We start from the raw sequence: 25,286 nt of genomic DNA, 5'->3' as shown, positions 1-25,286 counted from the left end.
GCTGGGAGATAACCCCTTTGGATTCGTTAGCTATTTAGGGCTCTGCTTGGCATTTAATGTTTTCTTCGTTAGAACGTAACTGAAATAAATCCATTTAGGAGGAAATTCATCAAGCCATCCAGTTAAATGAGGTCCACACAAACTACTCCAAGTTACCAAACTCTCTTATTCCCTCCCTGTGCCGGTCCACACTGACGACAAAGGGGATGCTTCTGCTCTAACCTGCACTTAGGGCTGCCCGGGGCTCGCCTCACGCTGGAATTACGCAGAAGGAGAACTATGGAGAAATCAAAACCCCAGACAGCAACAAAACCCCCAGCCACTCATGTGCGCCTGCCTGAGATAACTGCTTCAGACTATCCCTTAAACCATATACAATGTAATTATTTCCACTAAAATTAGACATTTTGAATGTCGTTTTAACCTGATTTTTTTAAACAAATTCACACATTTATCTGCCCTTCAGTTCCAAATATCCAACTGCCTAGCTGACACTTCCAAGGCACCCAAACTGACTGGAGTCAGGACTAAATCCTCATCTCCCATCAGGTCCCAAGTCACCCAGCCCCCCAACCCCCAGCACCCCCGTCCGAGGGATGGCCCCACAGTCAGACTTACCCACAGTCAGACCACTCAGACCCACTCCCCACCTCCCACGGAGTCCGTGCACTGGCCTCCGGGGGCCCCTTCATGCTTCACACTCGGCTGGGGATGCTTCCCAAATGTCACTCTGATCACCCAGCACCCCTGTCCTCAGCTGGCTGTCCTGGGCAAGGGACTTGGTCACCTTCACTGGACCATCCCCCGTGCAGAACCATTATCTGTCAGTCTTTCTGACTCTCACAATAGACCGTCAGCCCCAAGAAGGCAGGGACCAAGTCTACTCCGGCTCAGCATACTAAATACAGGGCCTGGCACACCACAGGTGCTCAGCAAGTTGCCTAAGTTAACTAAAAGTTCTGAAAAGACCTAAAGTCTTGCTGTCTTTCAAAGGAAGTTATTGCACGTGCTGCAGTACAAATTATTATTACTATCTGGGCGCCCTGGCTTGAAAACCTTCTCTCTGCTCAATAAGGGGACAGGCACTTAGCTCCAGTTAACACTGCAGCTTTAACTCACCTATTCCCGTTAATCTCAACCTCAAATATTCATCAAAAGACAGTGGGTGGTGTCTTTATACACAAATACATTATTCCTTTGGATTAAGGCAAGAGAAGTATTTCTCACAAGCATTCCACTGTCATGTTTCTCTGTAAACAGACAGGCTTCATGGTGGGGAATAATTTCAGAAAGCGGTGTTTCTTTAAGAGGCACATTTCCCCAAGACGGAAAGGCGAGGACGGGCCGCTTTAAAAGCTCGCTTTAAAAGCTCGGTTCCCACGGCTGCACCCATTCACCTCAAGAGAAGGCAAGGAACAGAGATTCCATGACTAACCTGCCTGAGGAGTAAAACTCACACCAACACGCTGGTCGCCGTGAAAACCCCAGCAACGTCGTGATCCATCTTACCTCACGCAACCACTTTTAATTTGGAAAAAGCACACAGTGCTGCACCCTACCGCACACACTTCTGGAAGCCCCAGCCTGCAATCCATACCTTTTTTTGCATGTAAAACACTGAATTCAAATTAATTTTACATGTTTACATATTTTGTAACAACTAAAAGAGTCCACTTGAAATAAGGACACAGTCATCTCAGTTATTACTACTTTCCACTAACACATAACTTGCTTGAATTTGTCAGGAGCAAAACACAACTGTCACCTACTTGGTATCAGAGGTCTCCCCCCGTCCATGCACGTGTGTTTTTACATTTGTCAATTTTAAGGAAGGCACCATATGCAATGTCAACAAACTGGTATCCATGACGACATGCAAAATGGGCCCCAGTGCATTAATTTTCCTGCAGTTCTTTCCTGTTTTTTTTCCCACAACATACCCAATTTGATTTTAAGATTTTATGTATTCAGGATTAAAGGGAATTTGACATCTTTGAAAATTCTATTCACATTTAAGGGCATAAGTAAGAACGCTCTTAAAAAAAAATAGAATAGCATCAGATTCTGTCTCTGGACCAATTCCTCAGCAAGAAATTAGTTCCTCCCCCGAAAAAGGAGGAGGGCATGAAAAAGAAGTTATTCAGCAACTCCCCCCACCTCTACCCTCAGAACATGGACTTTTTTGTTTGTTTTTAGTGGAGGGACTGGGGACTGAACCCAGGACCTCACGCATGCTAAGCACACACACTACCACGGACCTGTATCCTCCCCTCCAGGATGTGGACTTTCTAAAAACAATTCAAGTGATGCTACAATTTACTGTTTTTGTTTCGATAACAAAGGAACTCAAATCTCAGAACGTTCTCTTATCAGGCACATACATGATCATGTATTCAATAAGGAGAAACAGAGAGCCTCAAAAGAAATTAAAATTAGATCTCTGTCACTTATAAGCTCACTGTAATTTAAGCAGCAATCCATTTCTTAACAGAGCAGGGTCTATTCACGCTTTAAGAACCCCTTTCATTATCACCAGATAAGCTCACCTGAACGGCCCTTACTCCAGATACAAAGAATACGTGAGGACGGCCGCTCCCGGGTCTGCCCCCGGCGCCAGCACCCCGGGGCTTCTCCCCCGTCATCCGTCATCCGGAGCAGGGCGCAGAAGCCCCAACACAGCACACTCGGGCCTGGTTTCTACCAACAGGGAAGCACCGCCCTGCCGGACGCGGGTTACTGTTTAGGACTTGATGCCAAATCAAGCACGGTAACGCTTCACACGTTACACACAGGTAATGAGAAACACCTGAGACAGGATCAAACTGTGAATCTTTAAAATTAACGCACGTCTCTTACCTCAAAGTCCCGCCATGCGTGCATTTCAAAAGCAAAATTCATAACAACACATTTGGAAACACTAACAGGAAACATCTGATGGGCAGTGGTGTCATTAACGCAGAAGGGGCGCGAAGCAACAGCGGTAGCGAGGGCGGCGGGGGAGGCGAGCGGGAAGGCTGGGCTCTGACCGACATGTGCCGGGGGCCACCTGCCCAAACCCCAGCACATTTTACAAGTTTCTTTTTCTCAACTTTCTCCTACGTGAGGACCCAGGCCAGACGGTCCCCAGAGAATCCAGGTTCTGCCCAGCAAGCGGCAGCTGCCAGTCTCTGCACAGCCCCTTCGCGCCTGGCCCCGCTCTAGACACACAGTGTGTCCCCGGGGGGTGCCCACTGCCCTCCTCCGGCCCCTCCCCTGCAGGGCGGGACAGACAGGAAGGCATCACACAAGGCCAGCGCCAGAACAGAACGCACATGACACTGCTCTTGGTCAAAACAAAATTACACCCAAGTGTGACAAAGGAAGTGCCTGACACCACATTTAAGTCACCTGCAGCACCAGAGGCAGAAGGGAAGGCAGTGGTGAGAGCGGGAAGGGACCCTTCCTGCTGACCGTCCCCCAACTCTGTGCCGCTCAGGTGCACGTGAGACCCCCGGTCACCGCCTCACCGTCAGTCCCAGTGCCGGCCCGCGGGGAGAGGTGAAGCCCCGCGTTTGCTGTCTTCTCTAAGTCGGCCGTGGTGCCCAGAGGGGCCCCAGGAAGGCTAGGAGTTCCCGGGAGCTGAGGGTGCTCCCTGACGGCAAATGACAGATCAGGAAGAACCAGCCAGGGAGAAACTGAGACCAGACCCAGCCCAGCGCTCGGGGGTCTCACAGCACAGCCGCGGTGACCGGGGCTGGACGCGCCGTGGGAACACCGCGGGGCTCCGTGACTTGGTGAGTGTCAGCCGAGGAAACAGACCCACCCACTGGGAGAGTGAGCAGGTGGAGGCTGACTGTGCTGTTTCAGTCAGTGGCCAGTGGACCCTCTGGCTTTTTTTTTTTTAACTGAATTTAATTTACATGATATAAAACTGCCTAAAATCCTATTTCACTTACTAATCTTTAAAGTCTTCCTGGAAGATTTTAAGGATTATTAAGGCTACAAGATGTTTTACCTTGTGCAGGACACACAGCAAAAGATTCCAGAAAGTGTGGATGACCATCATCAAAAGTCACTTGAGGATATAAAATCTAAAACGTGTCTTAGTATAAGTTTTCTACAGTTTTAATGGCAGCTGTTTGAGGTCGCACAGTCTGCCTTATCCTAGGCTTTTACGTGATCTAATGGTCCCCCTGGTGGAAAAGGGTGTGCTATTCTCAGTTGCTGAGTAACAAGTCACCCCCAAATCCAAACAAGGACAGCGACCACCGCGACCCGACTGAGGCTCGCAGAACCAGCAGCCACAGAGTGCATGTGATGCCCCCTAGGGCAGCCATACCTGCGCTGTCGGGAAGCCTCCGCCCAGCCTTAAAGGCCCTGCTGACGCCCATCGCTGAGCACCCGCATCTCCACACGAGCAGCGTCCGGAGTGGGGCACAGACGGGGGCGCGGGGGGCGCGTTCCCTATGCCGCATAAACCTGCCACCCCGCCGCGTGCTGCCAGACACAGGGGTCCGCTCAGCTCAGAGCTCCCAGGCTGGGGACACCCGACTCCCATGGTGACCGAGGCCCAGGACCGTACCCGGGGCGAGGGGGCACGGCACGGAGGCACCTCAGAGCCCATTTACATCGGCTCCACTCACTCAGACAGAAGACAGAGCAAAGCAGGGTCACGCCTAAGTCTGTGCTCAGAAAGGAAACCGGAGGGGAGACAGCTGAATGCAGGGGACGCTCCCGGGGTCTCTCAGCTTCCGCCACAAAACCTGAGAACCCAAAACAGGGCCAGCGAGGGCACGTCAGGCCCTGAACGAGACTCGGGGCAGCCATGTCGGCACAGCTGCCGTCAAGACACGTGGAAGCAGATTTACAATCAGCTCCAAAGAACAGGCCGTTGTGTTTAAGAGGAAGAGTGTGTGTGTCTGAAGTAAGAAAGCGTCAGGACACCCGAGGCCGAGGCAGCGGGGCCGCGGGTGACCCCTCCTTCTCTGTCAAGGAGGCCCTGCTATTTTTGTAGAAGCGAAAAACAACCAAAAAAGAGAAAAGGGGGAGGCGGGGGGAAGAGCAGCACAAGTTCACCCGCCTCTTCCGGCGCCAGGGCCGGGGAGGACACCCGGGGAAGGACATCCAGGGAAGGACACCCGGCTTAGCGCTTCAGAAACCTCCCAGGCTGCCCAGGCTTTGGAGCCGAACCGCACGGAACTACCATTCAAGGCTCTGGATGGTACTCTCCCCGGGGACAGCAGGACAAGAATGCGGGGCCCCGGGGACCGCAGGACAAGGACACGGGGCCCGGGACAAAGAGCAGAGGGGACAGAGGGCACGAGAGTCCCACGTCTGACCTGCGTGCTCCCGGCCACGGCAGCGGGATGGAAATCAAACATCCACGAACTTCGCAATACTTGCGACCTGAGAGCCTTCCTTTTCCACAGGATTTCCGGAAAACACGAGACACCCGCCAGTTCTGAGGCTGGCCCTGCGATGACCGTAGGGAGGGCTGGCGTGAACAGAGCTCAGCAGCACAGGCCCCCGGCCCAGGGGTCCCGGAGCCCCCGGGGGGACGAGCGGTGCCTGCCAGCTGATCTACCTTCCTCAACCCCATGGTGGAAGCCCACCCTGGGCTACACCTGGCTGCGATGAACAGATGAGGACATGCCGCCAGCCCCACACCCCCGCTGCGTCATTTCACTTCAAGTCTAACTCGAGGGCCGCAGCTCCTCACCAGCCAGGGCTCCTAATCCGCTGACCTCTCCCCGCAGAGCCCGGGACCCAGACCCCCACCTGCTCTGGGTCACTCCCCCACCTCCGCATCCAAGAGGACAGACCGAAGGTTGCTGCGGGCCAGTGAAGATGGAGCTGCAGTGTGTCAGCACCTGAGAGGAGCCCCGGAGGGAAGGGAGCTTCCTGAGAGCCCTGCCCACGGGAAGACAAGGGGGTACAGCCGGGCAGCACCCCCAAGGCCAGCACTGGGCTCAGAGCAGAGACCCCGCGTGTTGCCTGTGGAAACAGTCATCACCATGACGGCCCACGTTGTCAAGAAAGACATTACATGTGGCTAAAATAAAGGGGGAACGGCATGGAAACCTCTTAAAGGTATTTCCATTTAAAACGTTGCAATTTTAACTTTCCAAAACTTAGAATTAAGTCCGAGACACCAAAAAAATCATTGTGCCCTGGGTTCAGGGTGCTGAAGATTCACGAGGCTCGTAACAGACACGCTGCTGTGAGTGGCCCACATGCTCTTCTACGTGTGTCTGAAACAGGAAGGAGAGTGCCCCACCCGCCCCGCGCCCTCCCCAGTCTGCACAAAATGCACTCAGGGCAGCGCCTGCCCTGGGACTCACTCTGTCTTTATTGTCGGCCACGTCACACAGGATGTCGTCAAGGTCGAGAATCCCTCCATCCCCGTGTTCCAGCCGGTGCACCTGTATCCAGTAGTTTGGATCCTGTGAAAGGAACAGAAACGTCGAACACAGCAAGTCAGCATCAGCAGCAAAGGGCACACAACAGCCAACTGGGGTGACTTCCTGCCGCAGACAGGACCAGACCCCATCAGCAGCGACGCGCTGGGCTGAACGTGCAGGGGCCCCTCCCTGGCTGGGTCCGGCTTCCTCTCTGTAGGACGGGTCACTGGTGCTCGCACGTCCCTTTGGCTCAGACGCTGATTCACCGTTACGACAGAAACCACGGAAACCAGCACCCTCGCTGCGCACGGAACACTGACCTCTCTGAAGTGTGCAGGGGTCCCCACTGTCCAGTATGGAATCCTCAATCCTCCCAATCCAATCTACTGAGACATTCTAACAAGCAGGCAGCATATACGACACATCTGAAAACCTCACGTCCCAGCCCGTCTGAAGAAAAGAAGGCTGCCTGCCATGGTGGCGCAAAGCCATCACTACAAACACATCTAAGCACACGGACACAGAAGAGCGCTGACACGAGCACAAATGCGCTGAGTCCGTTTCTGTAAAGAGGACATATGCCCACAGACATACCCCCAAATACACCCCAAAACCGGCACCCATATCCCCAACGGGGAGTGGGGCTGGGGGAAGGAAGACAAAGGGACTTCATTCTAAACGTCACACACGTCTGCTTGGGTGTCTGGGTGTGCGTGCACGCTCACGTATGTGCACATGCACACACGCACGCACACACTAGAACATAAAGCCAGGCCCCAAAATTGTCTGAGGAGAGAACACAGTTGTTTTCAAGCTTCTACAACCTGTCCCATTCGTACCCAAATGAAAACACCCTGAACTGTCTTTCACCGTGAGCTCCTGAATTGTCCACAGCACAGAATTACTGATAAAAAGTTCAAGCCAAGTTTCAACACTCCATTTTCCCCACCTGATCAGCGATGTTTGGTATAGCTCTTTCTTTAAGGGAAGGCTGGGAATGAGGAGGCAAAGGTGAAGGACAGTTAAAACACAGGATCTGGAGCCTTCCCCAGATCCGCCGACTCAGACCTTCCAGGGCTGGGGCTGGGGAATCTGGACCCTTACGAAGCCTCCAAGAGAGAACCCTCCCTCACTGCTGGTGGGATGTAAACTGGTGCAGCCACTATGGCGAACTTAAAAAACTAAAAACAAGGTTACCACATAATCCAGCAATCCCAGTCCTGGGCATATATCCAGAAAAAATGAAAATTCTAATTCGAAAAAACACCTGCACCCCAATGTTCACAGCAGCACTATTCACAATGGCCAAGACATGGAAGCAACCTAAATGCTGACAGATGACTGGATAAAGATCTGGTATATTTATACAATGGAATACAACTCAGCCATAAAAAATAAAATAATGCCATTTGCAGCAACATGGATGGAACTGGAGATTGTCGTACTAAGTGACGTGAGTCAGACAGAAAAAGACAAATATCACATAATATCACTTATATGTGGAATCTTTAAAAAAAATACAAATAAACTTATCTACAAAACAAAAATAGACTCACACAGAAAGCAAACTCATGGTTACCAGAGGGGACGGGGGTGGTGGAGGGCTAAACCAGGAGTTTGGGATGAGCAGACACACACTACTGTATATAAAATAGATAAACCACAGGGTCCTACTGTCTAGCACAGGGAACTATATTCAATATCTTGTAATAACCCATAATGGAAAAGAATAAAAAAAAAAGACATGTATCTGTAACTGAATCACTTGGCTGTACACCTGAAGCTAACACAACACTGTAAATCAACTACGTTTTAATTAAATACATATATCCAAAAAGAAAAAAAAGAAGTGTTAACTTACAATGTACAGTTATTAAAAATGCATAAATTTTGAAATTCGTATTTTCTTGCACAGTAACGGTTAAAATGTAAATACTCAATCTATTTGTTTAATCTAGTAATTCCAGGCTTTTAAACAAAAGTGAAATAATATTACTGTTAATGACGGAAGTGCCAGTACGTATAAGGGGTAAGTACTTCTACCATCCTTTCACTTGTTTATCTTCCGCATTTAAAGGTTTCTTAAACATTGGGCAAATAGATCTATAGGCCAAAAAAAAAAAAAACTCAAAAATGGAAGAAGGAATATAAATCAAAATACAGTAATGACAAACAGTAGTAATTCACACGCAAATTTACAAAAATTTAATCTCAATTAAAGGAACCCAGTTATGTCCCTGAAGTCTCTCTTCCCTGAACAGATGAGAAAACTGAGGCTCTGAGCGTAAGGTGCTGACGGGAAGTCACCACCGACAAATGCTGTCAGCCAGGACGCGCCCCAGGGTTCACTGTGGCCCCTCTGGTGCCCACGGTGGTCTCAGCCAGCATCACAGGCGCCCGTCTTCTCCCAGCCTCTTCCCGACAGCGTCATTACTTATGCTTTGCATAATGGGGATGTGCATAAAGTATTTATTTTAATAAAAAGGTTCTGACTACTTAAAAATCAAGTCTGACAAACCACTCACCCGAGTATTCCATGACAGTCCTAACCTCACGAACTGAAGTGATGGTTCTCCGAGCAGGAGCCCACCTGAGATCAGCCTCGCAACTGGTCAGAACCCCCAGTCTCGGGGTCTACCCCGGGCCTGCCGAACCCAGATGCCTCAAGGCTAAAACGCTTTGTGTTCCTTCCACGTGTTGTTACGTGCTATGTTCTAGCTCATAAATCTATGGATTGACGCCTTCACGAACACGTCTTAACTCAAACAGACATTCGTTACTGCATCTTAAAAACAGATGTTTGACACTCCTGTGATAACCATACAGACAAATTCCACAGACAGGGTCAGAGACAAAATCTCTCAGAGTCGCCTCACCTCTAAGCTCTCTGCAGAGAAGGACAGAAAGCACGTCTCCAGACCTGAGCCCTCCCGGCACTCGCATCTCAGACAGCCGCCCTCACGCAGCCCGTGACGCTGGAAGCCGCCCGATACCCGCCAGATCCATCTGGGAATAACTGATAACTGAACAATATTTTTTATCAGGTCCTATATTAATTCAAATATATTAATATATTAATATATTAACCTTATATCCGTTATCTTCCCCCTAAAACCAACGTCTTATCTTCACTCCTGACAGCACCATCCTCCTCTGACTAAACCTAATCAATCCACAAACCTAACCTCATTCCAGGAAACGCAGGGGGTGCAGAACGAGCCCCGTGGCACCAAAGGTAACAACTAGACAAATCCAGGTGAGACTTTTAACAACACAACTGCACTGATCTCTCTTCAAAAAAAAAAAAAAAATCCATGTTGTCTAACCTCTGGGGGCAGCGTATGAGCCCAGAGTGAATCTGACAACGGGAGAAAAACTTTACGAAAAAGCCCAGCACTGGGACAACTGAAGAATCTGTCACATGATGTGACGGAGCTGATAACCGGAAAACCCCTGGGCGGGACGGGATCCGAGCACAGGAATTACATAAAACAGTCCTGTGTTTAGGCGATGTGTGAATTCTTCAGGGGTGAGAAATGTCATCATATCTGTGGTTTGGTCTCAAACGGTTCTGCTCAGAAAACAATCAGTGCTGTTGCTAAGGTAGATTTACGTGCACACAGACAGGAAGAAGGCCAAAGCCCCAAAACGTTGAAAATCGGTCACTCTGGGTAAAGGGTTCAGCCTACCCTTCTGCAGTTTAGAAACTTTTCAAGAGAAAATGTTAAAAGTCTGTCATTTTGAAACACTGGGGACCGTTCTGATCTAAGAGACCTGATTCACAGTGGAGGCGTCACTGAATCCTTCTTGGGGTCAAAAAAACCCAAAAAACCCACTGTTGTAGACATCGCGGACACAGCTGGGGGAACTTCACACGGACTCAGTGTTAGATGATCCTAGAAAATCACTCTTAGTTTTCCTCGGTCTGATATCAGCCTTGTGGACATGTAAGAGAATGCCCTCATTCTTAGACGATGTGGGCTGAGGTAGGCAGACACTGTCACGGCGTCTGCTTTTTACTTTAAAATAGTGTGTGTGAGTGTGTGTGTTTGTGTGCGCGTGTGTGTGTGCATGTGCTTTAAACAGGCAAACTGGTGACAAAGCTGTAAGAGGTGGGACTCCCAGCCGGGCAGGAAGCTGACACCCCGAAGGCCGCAGAAGTGACCGGAGGCAGCTGGCAGGAGCCGGGGGGACGCCTCTGGGCAGGAGCTGGAACCTGGACAGAGACTTCGCCTCAGCAGAGACACAGCCTGAAGCAGACGGTGGGGGGAGCTACTCCAGGGCCTCCTGCCGTGGGCCTCCCACCTCCCACTCCCTAAATCCAACAAGAGGTCAGCTGACACAGCTGTACTTTGAGGTTTTCACGACAAATTGGGGAAAAGATCGATTTTAAACAACCTCAGTGACCCAGGGTTCACGAGAGGAAGGGAGCCAGCGCCTTCACATGCAGCTCCGAGTCCTAAACTGTCCTGCGTATCCTGATGGGGGTGGGGGTGCCGGGAAGGAGAACTGGGTACCATGCATCAGAATCCTTAAAACTGAACACGCCCACTAACCCAGGACTTCACCTGCGCAGTTACATGGTCATGACGTACACATTCAATCAGATGTTTCAATAAACAATAATACAGAACAAGAAACCGGCTACGTATCCAACAATTAGGAGTTGCCTGAGTCCATCCAATCAGGGAAACACTATACAGCAACTCAACGACTGTGCACAGAATACCACGGAGTGTCGTCTTGCCCAGAGTCGGAAGACAGTGCCAGGCAGAAGGAGCCACAGACAAGAGCCAGAACCACCGCACGCACGCGGAGGCCTCGCTACACCTGCTGGTTTTCCATAATGAACACGTATGTGCAGCTTCACAATTCTGTCCCCTTACATAACCGTGACCACGTCTCCTCCTTTCCCTTCCTCTTTCTCGTGTTCTCAGTAACGCAACCACCTTCTGACTCATCCCACTGCCTCCAGACCCCCGGCCTCTCAGCCCTGCTGCCACCTCCACCGTCAGTGAACATTCGTCTCTGTCCCGCGATGAGTCATTTCCAGTGACTCACTACCTCCCAAACGTCAGAACTCAGCACCCCGGGCCGAGCACCCACACTCCCTCCAAGCCTGCTGCCCCGGATCTCCCCAGGTCCCATCGCAGGCCCTCAGCTCTCCCGAGACCCCACGCCCAGCACAGGTGCTCAGCAGACACTGTCACCCCTGCCCACGCACCTGGACACCTCCCCCCACAGCTCAACTCCCCCCCACCTGCCGCTTCCCAGCCTCGACCCAAACCGCTGCCTCGGTGAAGCGCACTCCAGCCCCGAGGCGCTCTCCCCGACCACCTCCTTCACTTAGAAGCCCAGCTCCCTGCACACCCGCCCTGCTCTGCTCCTCTCTAGATCAGTGCCCCCCAAGGCAGGGACCCTCTCCTGCTTTTTTAGCATAAACAAAGAACAAAGCGCCCAGTTGTTGCATAAACAAGGCGTAAAACATACATAATAAAAGTCATAACCCTACGGGGCAAGGAAAACAATTGAAACCCAACTTCCTCAGACACTAGAAGCAACAGACACAGGCTGGCACTCTCCTCGCTGCGAACAGAAACACAGGGGCACGCAGGCCCCGTGCCCCTCACCGCCCCCCCCCCCCCCGGCTCCGGAACCAGCTCAGGAGACAATGCGGGCGGACGGACACTCTTGACGCCGGAGACCTGCGGGGAGACCTTCAGGTGCTCCCCTCCCACGGCAAGAGCCAAGTTCTGGCATAAACACCTTCATTCTCGCTCACAGAGCCGAGTCCCCAGCACCTTGGCCTGGAGACCCGGACAGAAGCGACCTGATGCCTGGATGGACCTGCCAACAACCGGGAGGGGGCGCCAGGCGGCAGCTCAGCTCGGCCCCCCCAGGGCCCCGCCCTCTCTGGTCTCGGGGAGGCCAGGACCACCGTGATGGGAGAAGGGATGGGGGCGGGGTGGGGGAGCCTGGGTCCCCAGAACAGGACGAGCCTATCAGCCCCGCCCTGGCACTCACATCATGGCCAGTGCCCGCCTGGCTCCCGGGCAGAGGGAGGGACCAGAGGCAGGCCACCCACCTGGTCCGACATCATCGCACCCGCAGCTGCCACTGAGGAGGGAGGCGGTGTGAGCTCAGCTTCACTCCAACGTCTAAAGCCATGGTGCTCGTGTCTGACTCTCTGCCTCTTGCAGGAGCATCAAAGAGATTTGTCAGGGGGACAAATGTGGAAGGAAAAAGGGATCAAGATAGGGCACTTTCTCTTTATCTTTTTGCTTAAAATGATTTAAAAAATGATGAAAACATACCAGCCACCAGCTGGAAACGTGACTAACTTCGCTACGAGGAGGCAGTGCTGTGCACCACGTCACCCCTCAAAGCACAGGGACCGAGGAAGAGCCTGGTTGAGATGCACCCGGCAGTGCTGGGCCTGGAGCGGCAGGAGAGCAGCTCACAGCCAGTGAACAGGGCCTCGGCGCCTCGCGGCCCAGACCCGCCCTGCGGCCTCGCAGCCCCCACCCCCCGCCCGCCGTTCAGACTGCGAGGACCACACCGTTGGGCGCTCTCAAAGCTGGCTGAAATGCGGGCCGTTTTCCTGGCGTTTACAGAAGAAATAACCAACCTGAGAGGCTCTTAAGGTTCTCATCCAGCATCACCCAAAAAACAAAACAAAAAAAACAAAAATAAAAAGCCCTGCCCTCCCCTATTTACTCTCCAACCAGCAAACAAGACAGGCTGACTCAGACCCAAAGGATTTTCTCTGACCTGGAGACAAAACCTCCCTGAGATATGATAAACTCTAAACAGCTCAGAATTCTCAACCAAACCAACAAACCTTGACCCCAAAGCAGCTCTCTACCTCCCCACAACGTGTCACTTAATCCAAACACCACCTCCCCATTTTTCTTCCAGAAACTACCTCAAATTGCGTAAAACCCCTCAGTTCCTTACACCTGGCGATGCCAAGCATCCCTGAATCAGAAGAAACGCCCCCAAAACTAATGCAGAAGAGGCCACAGGAGACGGTGGGTTTTGGCAGAGAACTTGCACCTCGGATCTCCTCTTCAGAAGCCTGGGCAAATGGCTCTGCAGCTGCCCCCTGCGGCCCCCAGGCCCACATCCAGGGCCGCCCCCCTGGCGTGGGGTCCGGCTCGGAGCCCCACAGCAACACAGCATCACAAGTGTGGCCTCGGAGCGCAGCCCAGACCACAGGCACCCGGGAGGCGGAGGGCCTGCCCTGTGTGTCTCTCAGGACAGCTGGTGCCAGAGGCGGGACTCCCTCCGCCTCCCAGAACCCAAACCGGACCAGGGAGGGAGCCCTGACGGTATCTTCACAGGACGTGTCCGAGGCCAGCCTCATCTTATCACCAGGACATCTCTCTCTGGGACACACGTCAGCTTTGGGGGAGGTTTTCAGCGGGAAGGGAGTGGCAGCGACAGACAAAGGGCACACAGGCGCCACGCACCTCAAGTCCAGCCAGTCAGTCCAGGGGGTCTCCCTGCTGCGTGCCCTTCTCTGGCTTGTGTGTCCCCCCGGAAAGCGGACCCAAATTTCAATTCCTGCCACCACCCACCTCTTCACAACAGGGTCTGCAGCCCTAGTTTACCTGCTGCCCGTCTGTCTCCCCAAGGCTCCTACGTTGTGAGGACACGCTGCTGTGCGGGGTGGCCCTAACGAGCCATGGACCCTACCCAGTCACCCCCACCCGCGTGGGGCACCTGCTGCACAGTGGTGGATGCTGACCACGGGCAGGGCCCCTCCCCCGGAGCCTCCAGCCCTGCTCACGCACCAGCGGGGCTCTCTCTCCAACACAGCCCCACACCCCCAGCTCACCAATGTGAGCTGCCAGGCATCGAGGCCAAGTTCAGCCTGCGGCCCCTTACTAACCCGTGTGTCTCAAAGCTTGTTGGCACTTAGATTTCTCCTGAAAATCCCTTATGTGACTCAAGACCTTACCTGGGCCCATCTGTTGAACCTCAAATACATTTCAAATGGGGGAATTTGGAAGGAAGGGCGCTCCAAGGTGCTCCCTGAAACACGCCAAGCGGCCAGTGCAGGTCCCACCGTGCGGCATCTTAGTCCCTTCCACCCACGGCTGGTGCACCACCCTCACCAAGCTTCCCTGACAAGGCATCTGAAATTCAGGTCACTGTGCCTTCAGTCCATTGCTTCTGGGAAACCATGGGACACAGCACCTCAGGAAAAAAGAAAGCCACTAAGCAGCACACGCGAAGCACAAAGACAGAGCAGCCAGCAGAGACCCCACCCGTCTGGACCATCTCCCTCCGCAGCAAACCTGGAAGTGAAGTTTCCGGTAAAAATCCTACACAGAAGCAAAGAAACAACTTTGCTGCGCCAGAACCAGGGCAAAACCTCCTTACACGAGTCCGTAATTAAAACGTGAAATGGACCAGCTAACAAGAAGCACACGTGTGACTCTACGCCCCCGGCGGGTGAGGGGCAGCAGGCAGCAGCCAGGCTGGCTGATGAGGCTCTGAGGACGCGCGGACAGAGCAGCGGGATGAGAGCGCGGCTCTGGTGACAGCGGCTCCGAGTGGGCGCCCTGTCCACCCCACAGAAAGGGGCAGGGAGGGGACTGCGGGTGTGTCCCAACATGGCGCCGAGGCCTCGAGTGTGCAAATGAGGGGGGTCATCTCTAAGGTTCATAGATGCTCACGGCCACGAAAACTCAACCCGCTCCAGGCAGAAAGGAGACAAGCATTTCCACAAACACCAGATCTGACCTTGGAAACAGCTTGAAAGACAAAGCTATGCCTCCCGAACCTCCCCCCACATGCTCCATGACACACACTCGTGTCTGCAGAAGCACAGCGCGGCGCTCCACAGGCCCACCCACCAGAGCGGCTCTCCTCACCCAGAGCCCTGGAGTGGTGTCAGACCCCCCGCTCCTCGTCCCCCGAAGTCCGGGAGCAAGGACCGTCCAGACTCCCGGGGCTTCGCCAGCAGGAGCCGTCGAGGACGCGGGAGACGTGCACTGGGAGGCTCCGGATGACTGAGACACTCGACACTTTGCACACGTTTACCAGCCGCAGCGACACACGACCAGGCAGCGCAGGCCTTCCCGCGCGGACAGAGAACAGCGCTCGCATCTCAGAATGAAGGGGGCAGAGCCGGTCTGCGTAAGACCCTGCCCTCCGAGACTTCAGGGTCAACGCCGCGAGGCCAGCACAGGTGCGGGAAGCTCGCCAGTAACAACACCTGGTGACCGAAACTACGCTCAGAGAACACCGAGGACAGCACCTCATGAAGGAACGTTTTGACCTCAGTCGGGGACTTCAGGACAGAGGCGGACGTGACGCGTCCTCCCTCCCGGGACCGCAGTGAGCTGAGCACAGCCTAGCCGCACGGTCGAGGCCCCGCCGGGGCCGGGCCGAGGGGTGGCTTCCAAACCCCGAGTTGAGTCCTAGCCCCAGTGTCATCTCAAGTCTCATGTCTGCGCTCAGCAACTGGTAAAACAAGGTAACGTCGCCAACAGTGGCAGCAAATTCCACCCACAAGCTGAGATCTGACAAGCACTTCAAAAGACCGCAGATCAACTTTTCAGAATTCCAAAATTTTCAAGACTGAGTGACTGTCTTGGGGCCACGCGCTCCCCTCATCCCACCTCTGTTTGAGGTTAAATCCCATCCGGGTCAAACTCCAGCCCTCAGATTGTGCAGCGTCAAGGGTTCCTTCAAGCCTCCCCTCCGGGCACACGCGGGCTCTTCCTGTTTGTCAAAGGACCTCACGGCGGGTCAAGGAGGCTCCACCAGGAAAACAGAAAACCCGTCTGACATGTGCCCCTGTGAGCGCAAGAGAAACAGCCGCTCTTCAAGGCACCTGCCAGGCTCTACGTGTGGCCAGCACAGCCCTGCCGGCCTCCCCGCCATGGAGCCACGGCCCGGGCGCAGCACCACCAAGCAGCCAACACCACACACTGGGCTGAATTAGCATAAAGTCGGCACATCCAAGTACCTGAGCTGCGTGCGACACGGGAGCCCGTGCTGAGTCTGCGACACCGTCTGGCCTACGTGTGCACTTGCTCTGGTGCAAAGCTTCTGTGTGGGCCCGTCCCCAGTCAGATGACACTCCCGCAAAAACCTGTCTCTGTTTTGGATGGACCCACAACCAAGAGGGTTGGAAGGGGGAGGGTACAGCTCAGGGGCAGAGCGCATGCTTAGCGTGCAGGAGGTCCTGGGTTCAATCCCCAGTCCCTCCATTTAAATAAATAAAAACCTAATTACCTCCTCCCAAAAAAGATTTAGTTTTTTTAAAAAATAAAAGGATTGGAACCAAAATTTCAGTTCATGGTGCAGAGTGTGTTAGGAAGCAGTTTCTTCACAGGCGAATCTGAAAAGCCCGTGGGTTACTGACACTCACCTGTCTTTTTTTTCTTCTGACAGAAAGATTCTGTTTTGTACCCTGTCAAGAATTCTTGACTCACCTAAAATAAAACCCATAGATACACAAATACATACCACTGAAGTCCTACATATGTTCCAAGTCATTTAGGGAGGAGATCCATCACCATTTACATAGAATAACTTGTCCCTAAGGATGTCCGTCTCATTTAATGAGAAGTCACGCGTTCTGAACTAAAACCTGGAGGGCATCTGACACAACTGTGACCCGCCTCACAACAGGAAGGCAAAGGGCCCACCCTGCGGAGGGCGACTCGCTGCTCCTCAGTCCACACCAGACACTCCGGCACCCGCGACAAGGCTTCAGGACAGGGACATGACACTGAAGCAGACCTGACGTGGGGCGTCTAACTCCTGAGCAACGTCCCCTCTTCCTGCACAAAGCCCAGCGGCGACCAGAAGGCAGCCCCAGAGCAGAGGGGACTGCGTTCTAAAGGCAGCAGAACTGTCATCTCCAGACCACGTTTCTTTCTGTCCTGTATCTCAACAATGTCTTTGGAGAGAGTCAAACAAGTGTGGGAAGAACCAAGTGCAAACCACATGAAAGGAGGAAAGCGATGGAGGCCCCTGGGGACCGCAGGGCAGGGCAGCGAAGGAGCCGACCCCTCCCCCAGACCCTCACCGCCGCTGGTGCGGACACGCCGGGCTGGACGGGAAAAAGGTGTGGGGGCCTCCCTGCAAGTGCCCGGTGTGCACGAGGGCCGGGGAGGTGACAGGCCCCACTCGCGCAGGGACAGCAGGGAGCCGGGCGCTGTGGTTCCACACCCCACGTCGCAGACACTGCTGGACCGGCGTCTCCGGGAGCTGTCAGGAGCCACGCTTCTGCCACTTAGGATGAGATTAAAGAAGAAAGTGAGAGACCTAACAAGCAGGTTGATTCCGTATCTGATAGAAAAAATAAATGCGCATTTGTATCACCACCAACCTGAGTGAGATGAAAAAGATGTGTACTGAGGTTCCACCAACACCTTCAACTAAGCGTCTATCAGACTGCAAACGTATCAACTCTAATGCTAGAAAAACACTGGCTTTATTTTCCAAACGGTAATAAGTAAGGTTTCATGCGCAGCCACCCTGTTATTCACCCTTGGACTTTCCAGTGACATCACCTCCACAGAAAACAAGTTACAGTTTGTTTTGTAACAACTACCCCAGTTCCAAGAGTAAACTGGCTCAGTGCTTCTGCACAGGGTCACTGTCGACCGTGGTCACAGGACACATCCACGGAGGGGTCAGGACTGGGAGGGACTGCTCATCGCCAGGGGGAGCGGGGGCCTCACACGTGGGATTCAACGGGCCACCCCCATGGTCCCCCAACCCCAACCCCGTCGGGACACAGGCTTTAAGGCTTCAACCTCAAAAACGTCTAGTGTCACACTGTTTGCCTCTGCATTTGGGATGTCGCAAAGCATTTTTAAAACCTTCTTCCGAAAAAGAAGCGCCTTTACGAAGCACAGCCAAGAGCAGGATGTGCTAGTCCAGTGCTCCCCCCGTCAAATGCACGTACGGACCGAAGGGCAGAGGGTGCCCCCACTCACACGTACCAACAAAACCTCGAGGAGAAGCCGTCAAGGACAGCTGAAGCCACACGCACACACACCAGCAAAGCCTTTTGCCCACTACGACTCTCTGCAGTGTTTCCCCCTTAAAGGAGTGTGGTGCCTGACTCCCCACCTCTGATCTCTCTACTTTTTTCCACTCAGATCACTATTTCACACAATCCTTTAAAAACCAAAGTGCATCAGGTATCAGTCAGAGCAGAGGAATTGATCGCAGCTGTATCACGTCAAGAAACCACTTAAACTCCCCATCTCACAGCTCGCTCCGGCCAGGGGCTGGGGTGGGAGACCCAGCACCGCACACTGTGTGTTCCCCTAGTACACTGTGTTTCGGATACACTCCCGTCAGCATCCCGACGGCACAGCAGAGGCACCGAGGCCCGGTGGGTGTGGTGACCCCGCAGGGATGCGGGAGGCTGGCTCCAGGCGCAGGGCGGGGCCCGCAGCGGGGCGTCGGGACCGGGGACCTCTATGCTGGGTCCAGTCCAGCTTCCCTGACTCAGGGCAGTGGCTCTGGGACCGCCGTGAGGACCGAGAGCCGCCAGCAGAGGACACCCACAAGCAGAGGTCCCATCCCCGCGGCAGGTGTGGGAGGGAGCTCATCCCCATCGAGGCAAAGCGCATGTAGTAACTGTGGCTTTTCATCCAGAACACGGTCAGAAATCAGAATAAACTGTGTGCTCATCAGAAAGTGAACAGGAAGTCTGTGGATGTTGCAAAACGAATCCTATACTGTTCGGAATATTTTCCTACATAAAACACTTTTTAAGGAGGAAAAAAAAAATTTAAAAACCCAACAAAGTGTGTTTGGAAGCTGCATTTGTCTGAGGCCACGCAATTAAAACCTCCTCCCAGATCAGGCCCACGCTGAAACCCACACAAGTCGCCCTCGGGAACAGAGCAATGGTGATGGTTACCCTCTTCAGATCTCTAACAGGAGCAGTGTTTTTTAAGCTTACACTTTTCTATATTTGCAAGAAAAATGTTTCCAAGTGTATTAGTACATTTCTAAATTTGCTTGTAAAATAACTAAACTGGATATAATAAACTGCTCTAATCCTAATGTCAATAAACCATTTAAAATAATTTGGTGACCATCACAGTAAACACAGCACACAGAGCCACAGGAAATACTAAGTGAAAACACATCTCAGCTGACCTGGACACAAACCACGAGACACTTTCGTTTCTCCCTTCACCTCTTCGCCGCGTTATCCATCCTGAGAAGCACCGGGGGTCGGAGCGAGGAGGCGCCAGGATCAGGCAGCCCTGCGGCGGGCGGGCGTCCCCCCCCACATCACACCGGGGTCCGGATGCCGTGGTTCAAGGGACGGCCGTGCGTGGAGGAAGTGCCTGGGCAAGAGCAATGCCAGCGCCGTCCATCAGGTCACCAGCCGAGGGGCTTCTGTCGTGCTGGCCCGCACAGCAGGAGCAGCGGGAGCCCTGCGCCTCGCTGGAGCCGAGTCCTGAGCCTCTCCCCCTGCCTCAATCCCCTCCTGAGAAACGCAGGTGACAAGAGTCCCCAAACACAGACTAGTTAAACAGACTAAAGGAGTCGGAATCTTTAAAGCAGTTGAAGCAGCTCACGGCATTTAGTCGCTGCTCAGTTGGTTACTTACTATTATTAGGGGCAGGATCTTCCAAAAAGTCCCTTCATCAACAGCGCAGGCTGGTGCCGCACACTGGGGGCACAGTGCCTAGTGTCACTCTCCCTCAACAGGGAGACAGGGTGTACGCAGTGGTTCTCAGCACTGACTCCACCAGAAACACGTGAGGAGCGTCTTTAACCAGCTACCCACCACCCAGCCCAGGCCAGACGAGAGAAGCCAGTGCCCGCCCACCTCCCGCGATGGCCACGTGCCTGAACGACCCCCAGGAGCGGCGTCTGCGTGGCATGGGCGGACTCTCCCATTACGGTGAGCACGCGCGTGGTTTACAAGCCCTGCTCTCGGCCACGCGGCAGCTACACGTGGTGTCTAAGCATAAATTCCCCGACTGAGATTTGGTCCCAGCTCCAAGGGTCGGTATTGATGATCAATTTGCACCTTGTGGATTTCTGCCTAAATTTAACCATCAATGGTCAACCTTCTCCGAGCCAGATGCAATGTAACTTCCTAAAGCTCTCAGCTGTAACGATTTTCATAGCCAGGAGTTGGTGGTTTCCTGAAACAAAAGCTATTCTCCCTCAGGCACTCAGGGAAGGCCGGCACCACATCTGAACCCAGGCCCGGTGTGTGTGTGTGGGGGTTGCTCCTGCTCCCAGCACCCTGGGCCCTGGCGGGCTGGCCACGTCCACACGTCCCTGCGGACTGGGAACCGGCGCTGGTCCCCACTCAGCTCAGGCAGGTGGGAGTGCCGGCCGCTTCCCTCTCCGCAGTTACCAAGGGGCAGCTGAGGTCTAAGGACCCCCACCCTTGGGGCCGCAAACACCGGCCCTCCAACTCCCACATCACACAGCATGAGGGAGGCCCACCTTCAGAGAAGCCAGGCCTGAACGCTGTGGGGCGGGAGCCCCGAGCTCATGTGCTTACGGGGACCCAGAGAACAGGCAAAGCAGGTGAAGAGGAGGCCAGCTGCAGGGGTGGGCTTGCTCCCGTCTGGGTGTCCTCGTGATCCACGTGGCAGCTTCTCGTCTGCTCAGGTGGCCGGGCCAGACAGTGGGGAGGAACTGCTGCCCAGATCACGCCCCGCACCCCGACAGGGGGGGCACGACAGCCTTCCAGGCAGTGAGTCTGAAAGCACAAAGCACTCTCACCTGGAGCTTCGGAAGACTCAAAATTGACTTAACTGAAGCAAGCCTGAGCACACCAACCAGAGCGCCGCTGTGCGTGTCCCCCTCGTCAGAAGCCAGCCAAGGTACAAGCCTGGTGACTCGTGGGCTCGGAGCCCTTCAGACTCCTTTCTGCCTCTGGTCTTCTCCGTCCCTGGGCCAGCACTGTGGCCAGAATGAAACTCCTACAGTCCTGTTGTTGTTAAACACTCTCTTCTTTGAGAAGAGGGGGTTTCCTGCTGGGGGTGTGGGAAATAGCCACCCCCCCCCACACGTAGGCACAGGCCACTCCACCTGCCCCACTGACCACCTCGGGCGTGGTCACTCGGTGCCCTGGGCACAGCCTGTGGGCACCTGACATCGGACATGTCACATCCAGCGTCAGCACCGAGACAGGTTAACACCAGGCCCCTGCACGCATTCTGGGTCAAAGAGCACGTTTATTCCGTCTGTGTGATTGGAGTCCAGGTCTGAGGCTTAACAGCGTGTTGTGTTCGATGGATCCGCAGGTGACAAGCACGCACAGCCAAAGCCCTTCACTCTCCGTTTCCCTCAGCCTAGTTAAGAATCTACCATAATTGATAAACAGGTTTCAGGAAAAGCGCTCACATTTCAGCTCTCAAATACTGAACAAAATTATACAGCGCTTCAAACATACAGACATCCTTCAGGAAATGAGTGCATTAAACACAACAAATAAAACTTAATAGACTCTGGTAATAAGGGTCGTTTGTGAACCTTCACAGGTTTGAAAGTCACGTTCGTAGCCAGCTAGTCCTAATCTTAAACACTTCCACAGACTGTGACGACACAGGGCACTTCAGAAATAAAAGGAACAGAATTCTCCTCAATCCGAAATCAGCACCTAAAAGATGAGTAACAGAAGCAGGGAACATACACACCACAGAGTGCCTCCCCGCCTGAAAGCACTCCGCGCCCCCCACCCCCCGTCCTGATGCTCCTGACCGGCTCGCAGTCACACCGCACCGCTGCCTCCTTCTAAGTGCTCCTCACACGGTGTCACTGCACCGGAGCAAATGCTGTCACTGCCCAGCGGAACACAGACACTACTCCACCCACCTTTTCTTTCTCATTACCTGGAAGCAGCAATCAAAGACTCCACATTTTCAGGAGGTGCGTTAATGTTCAAAATCGTTTGTCACGTCTAGTGCAGTACTCTGAATCCTCCCATTTGGCAAAATCATCAAACTATCCTCACACGTAAACCCTTAGAAGGCTGAAAGTAGCCTACTTTTTATAAGACACAGTGCTATGAATAAAAACACCCTGAGAGACTTGTGAGTATTCTACCTGTGAAATGGGCGCTAAACATCTTCAAACAGTGTGACTTGATGTAACACGAAGGTCTGTGGCTATAAACCAACCTGATAAACGTGGGCACATAAAAATCCCACTTAATTCAAAATATACTACGGACGTTACACACAGCCAATTAACCCCGTGCAACGAGCAACCTCCCAGAGGCACCCGGAGGTCACCTCGCCGCGCTTCAGGCCGCCTGCCGTGCCCGCACCTGTGCTCCAGCCCTGGGGACGGATTAAATTTAAAAGGATGGAGAAGGAAAGATCCTTCTGATAAAAACCACTTCCAACATCCCCCTTGCCTCGCTTGTGCAAAATCAGGGCTTTTCAATACGCACTGGAGAATTTTAATACATCTTACAGTCTGAATCAGAAAACTAAAGAGCAGTTCATAAAGAATTTGAGTGTGAGCGGGGAGGGTATAGCTCAGTGGCTTACAGCACATGCTTAGCATGCAGGAGATCCTGGGTTCAAGCCCCAGTACCCTACATTAAAATAACTAAATAAACAACTACCTCCCCCCAAAAAGTAAAAATTAAAAATAAATTTTAAAAAAAGAATTTGAGTGTGCTTCTTAAAGTGCTCACAGAAACAGCCTCCCAAGGGCGATACCCTGACCCGAGCAGAGTGTCGCCCCCGCCCCCGCCCTCCGAGGACCTCACAGAAAAACCACGGCTCACCCGTCAAACGTGAGCGGCTCCAGGCTGCTAACCATTCAGCTCCCGTTAGAAACTAGACCCTCTGCACAAGTACCTGGATGGAGGCTGGAGCGCCGGCTGTCGGGAGGGAGATTCTGAGCCTGGAAAACACACTGAATTACATCAGGACACAATGAGAATTTTACATCACCCGGATTTCCAAAAAACATAGTAAATATTTCAAAACTTCCAGCAAGATAATATAAATCAACTGGTTGAAATCAGACTTTCACAGAAGTGCCTCCTCTACCCTTTCTCACCCTGATGTGAGCTGAGCAACATATTAGCAGCATTAGTATTGAGGTAAAACTTTAGGCTGCAGTTGCGATTTGTCATGATTTTAAAACTGTCAAAATCCAGCAGGAGGAAAATGCTTTTTAAAAAACCACTATCTAGGAATCAGAGAAATTCAGTTAGGTCAATATTCCTAGAAAACTAAATTGAATTTATGTTGCCAAATGGTCGTATTTATTTGACAGAGTCCCTTAAAGTCAAAATTCCGAAAGAGAAGGTAATTCAACCTGTCCCAGCTATCCCAGTGTCTTTTCTTCAATCTGCCTCCCTCTAGCTGCAAAACTCTAAGTCAACATGGAAAGGGATCAAGGCATCAAATTTTAGTATTTATTTCTGCAGGAAAATGCACAGTGGCTAAATTGTCATTTTATAATAGAACAGTTTGAGTTCATCCACCTGTGAGATTATCATTCTTAAAACACATACAGCTGACCATCTGTATCCACGAGTTCCCCATCCAAGGATTCATGCAACCAGATCGAAAATATTCCAGAAAAAAAACTGCCAGAAAGTTCCAAAAAGCAAAACTTGAATTTGCGACACGCCAGTAATCATTTACACAACATTTACGTTGTATTAGGTGTGGTAAGTCATCGAGAGGGTGTGTGTAGGTTATATGCAAATGCTCTCCCACTTTACACAAGAGACCTGAGCATCCATGGACTTTGGTGTCCGAGGGGGTCCTGGAATCAAGCCCCCGTGGATACCAAGGGACAACTGTATGTATGTTACATAAAAAGCCTACTGCTGAAAAATAGAATTTCCTTAGGACACATCATACTTCCATCATTTTGAGCTGCCCAAAGAATGTGAGCGAATTTGCAATTTGAGGAAGTAACCAATAAAGCAATCTTCCTCCTATAGCCTACAATTGCCTCCGGTTTCATTACTACAGCTTTGCGGTCAGTCACAGGGGAGGGGACCCCAGATCCCCTCCCACATGAAACACACCAAGAAAGTCACAGTGAACCCAGCAGCCTGCATCACTCCCACACCTCAGCCTGGACAGAGATGCTGCTTTGTTCTCAATTCAACCTATCTTTCCTTTTCTGGCCAAAACAGAAACAAAAAAGGTTTCAAATGCACATGGAACATTCACCCAGATTCAACCCCAGGCTGAGTCACAAAACAAGTCTTGGTAAATTTCAAAGGACTGAAATACAGTGTATGTTCCCTAGCCACAGAATTAAATTATAAACCAATCTATTTGAAAATTCAAATAGAAAATTGAAATTGAATAAAAAAAATTCAAATCTATTTGAAAATTAAGGGACATACTTCTAAATAACTCAAGGGCAAATGAACTCATGAGGGAAATTAGAAAGATTTTGAACTGAATAATAAAAACTCAACATGTCACAATTTGTGGCTTGCAGATAAAGCTTGATGGGGAATTTATAGCTCTAAATGTTTATATTACAAAAGAGAAAAAAGTTTAAAAACAATTATCTAAGTTTTTGTCTTAAGAAGCTTGAAAGGAGGCAAGCAAATCAAACCAAAGTAAGTAGAAAGAAAAACTTAGTAAGAAATCAACAAAATAGAAAATGGACAAATACGGGAAAATCAACCAAACCAAAAGTTGGGTCCTAGAAAATTAATAAAACTGGTAAATCCCTGGCTACAGGAATCAAAGAAAAGGAGAAATTACACATGCTGACACCAGGAAGGCAAGAGCGACACCACCAAACACATATTAAAAAGGAAGTAACAGAACATTAAGAGCAACGTTATGCTGATAAATTTGACAACTTAGATAAAATGACCAATTCCTTGAAAGACACAAATTACCAAAACTGATACCAAAAGATACAGAAAATTTGAATAACCCTGTTTTT

The 25,286-nt window shown here is 52.0% G+C and overlaps 1 long non-coding RNA gene across 19 annotated transcripts in view; it reads right to left on the bottom strand.

Moving 5' to 3' along the window:
* The window catches only part of LOC105093249 (uncharacterized), a 127,776-nt gene that overhangs the window by 43,460 nt on the left and 59,030 nt on the right, over window positions 1–25,286 (bottom strand). For 14 of the 19 annotated variants that reach the window (XR_010377983.1, XR_010377979.1, XR_010377985.1 and 11 more), the window contains one exon: window positions 6,321–6,422. This is a non-coding gene — a long non-coding RNA (uncharacterized LOC105093249). Of the gene's footprint in view, window positions 1–5,318; window positions 5,453–6,320; window positions 6,423–12,465; window positions 13,491–23,139; window positions 23,271–25,286 lie in introns of those variants that run through there. The other 5 variants (XR_010377977.1, XR_010377970.1, XR_010377981.1 and 2 more) reach the window with 3 other exon arrangements.

The sequence above is a fragment of the Camelus dromedarius genome, chromosome 26 (genome assembly GCF_036321535.1).
Source record: "Camelus dromedarius isolate mCamDro1 chromosome 26, mCamDro1.pat, whole genome shotgun sequence".
NCBI lineage: Eukaryota > Metazoa > Chordata > Mammalia > Artiodactyla > Camelidae > Camelus > Camelus dromedarius.
The sequence above is the reverse complement of the archived record's forward strand: the minus strand, read 5'-3'. Positions and strand labels throughout refer to the sequence as shown.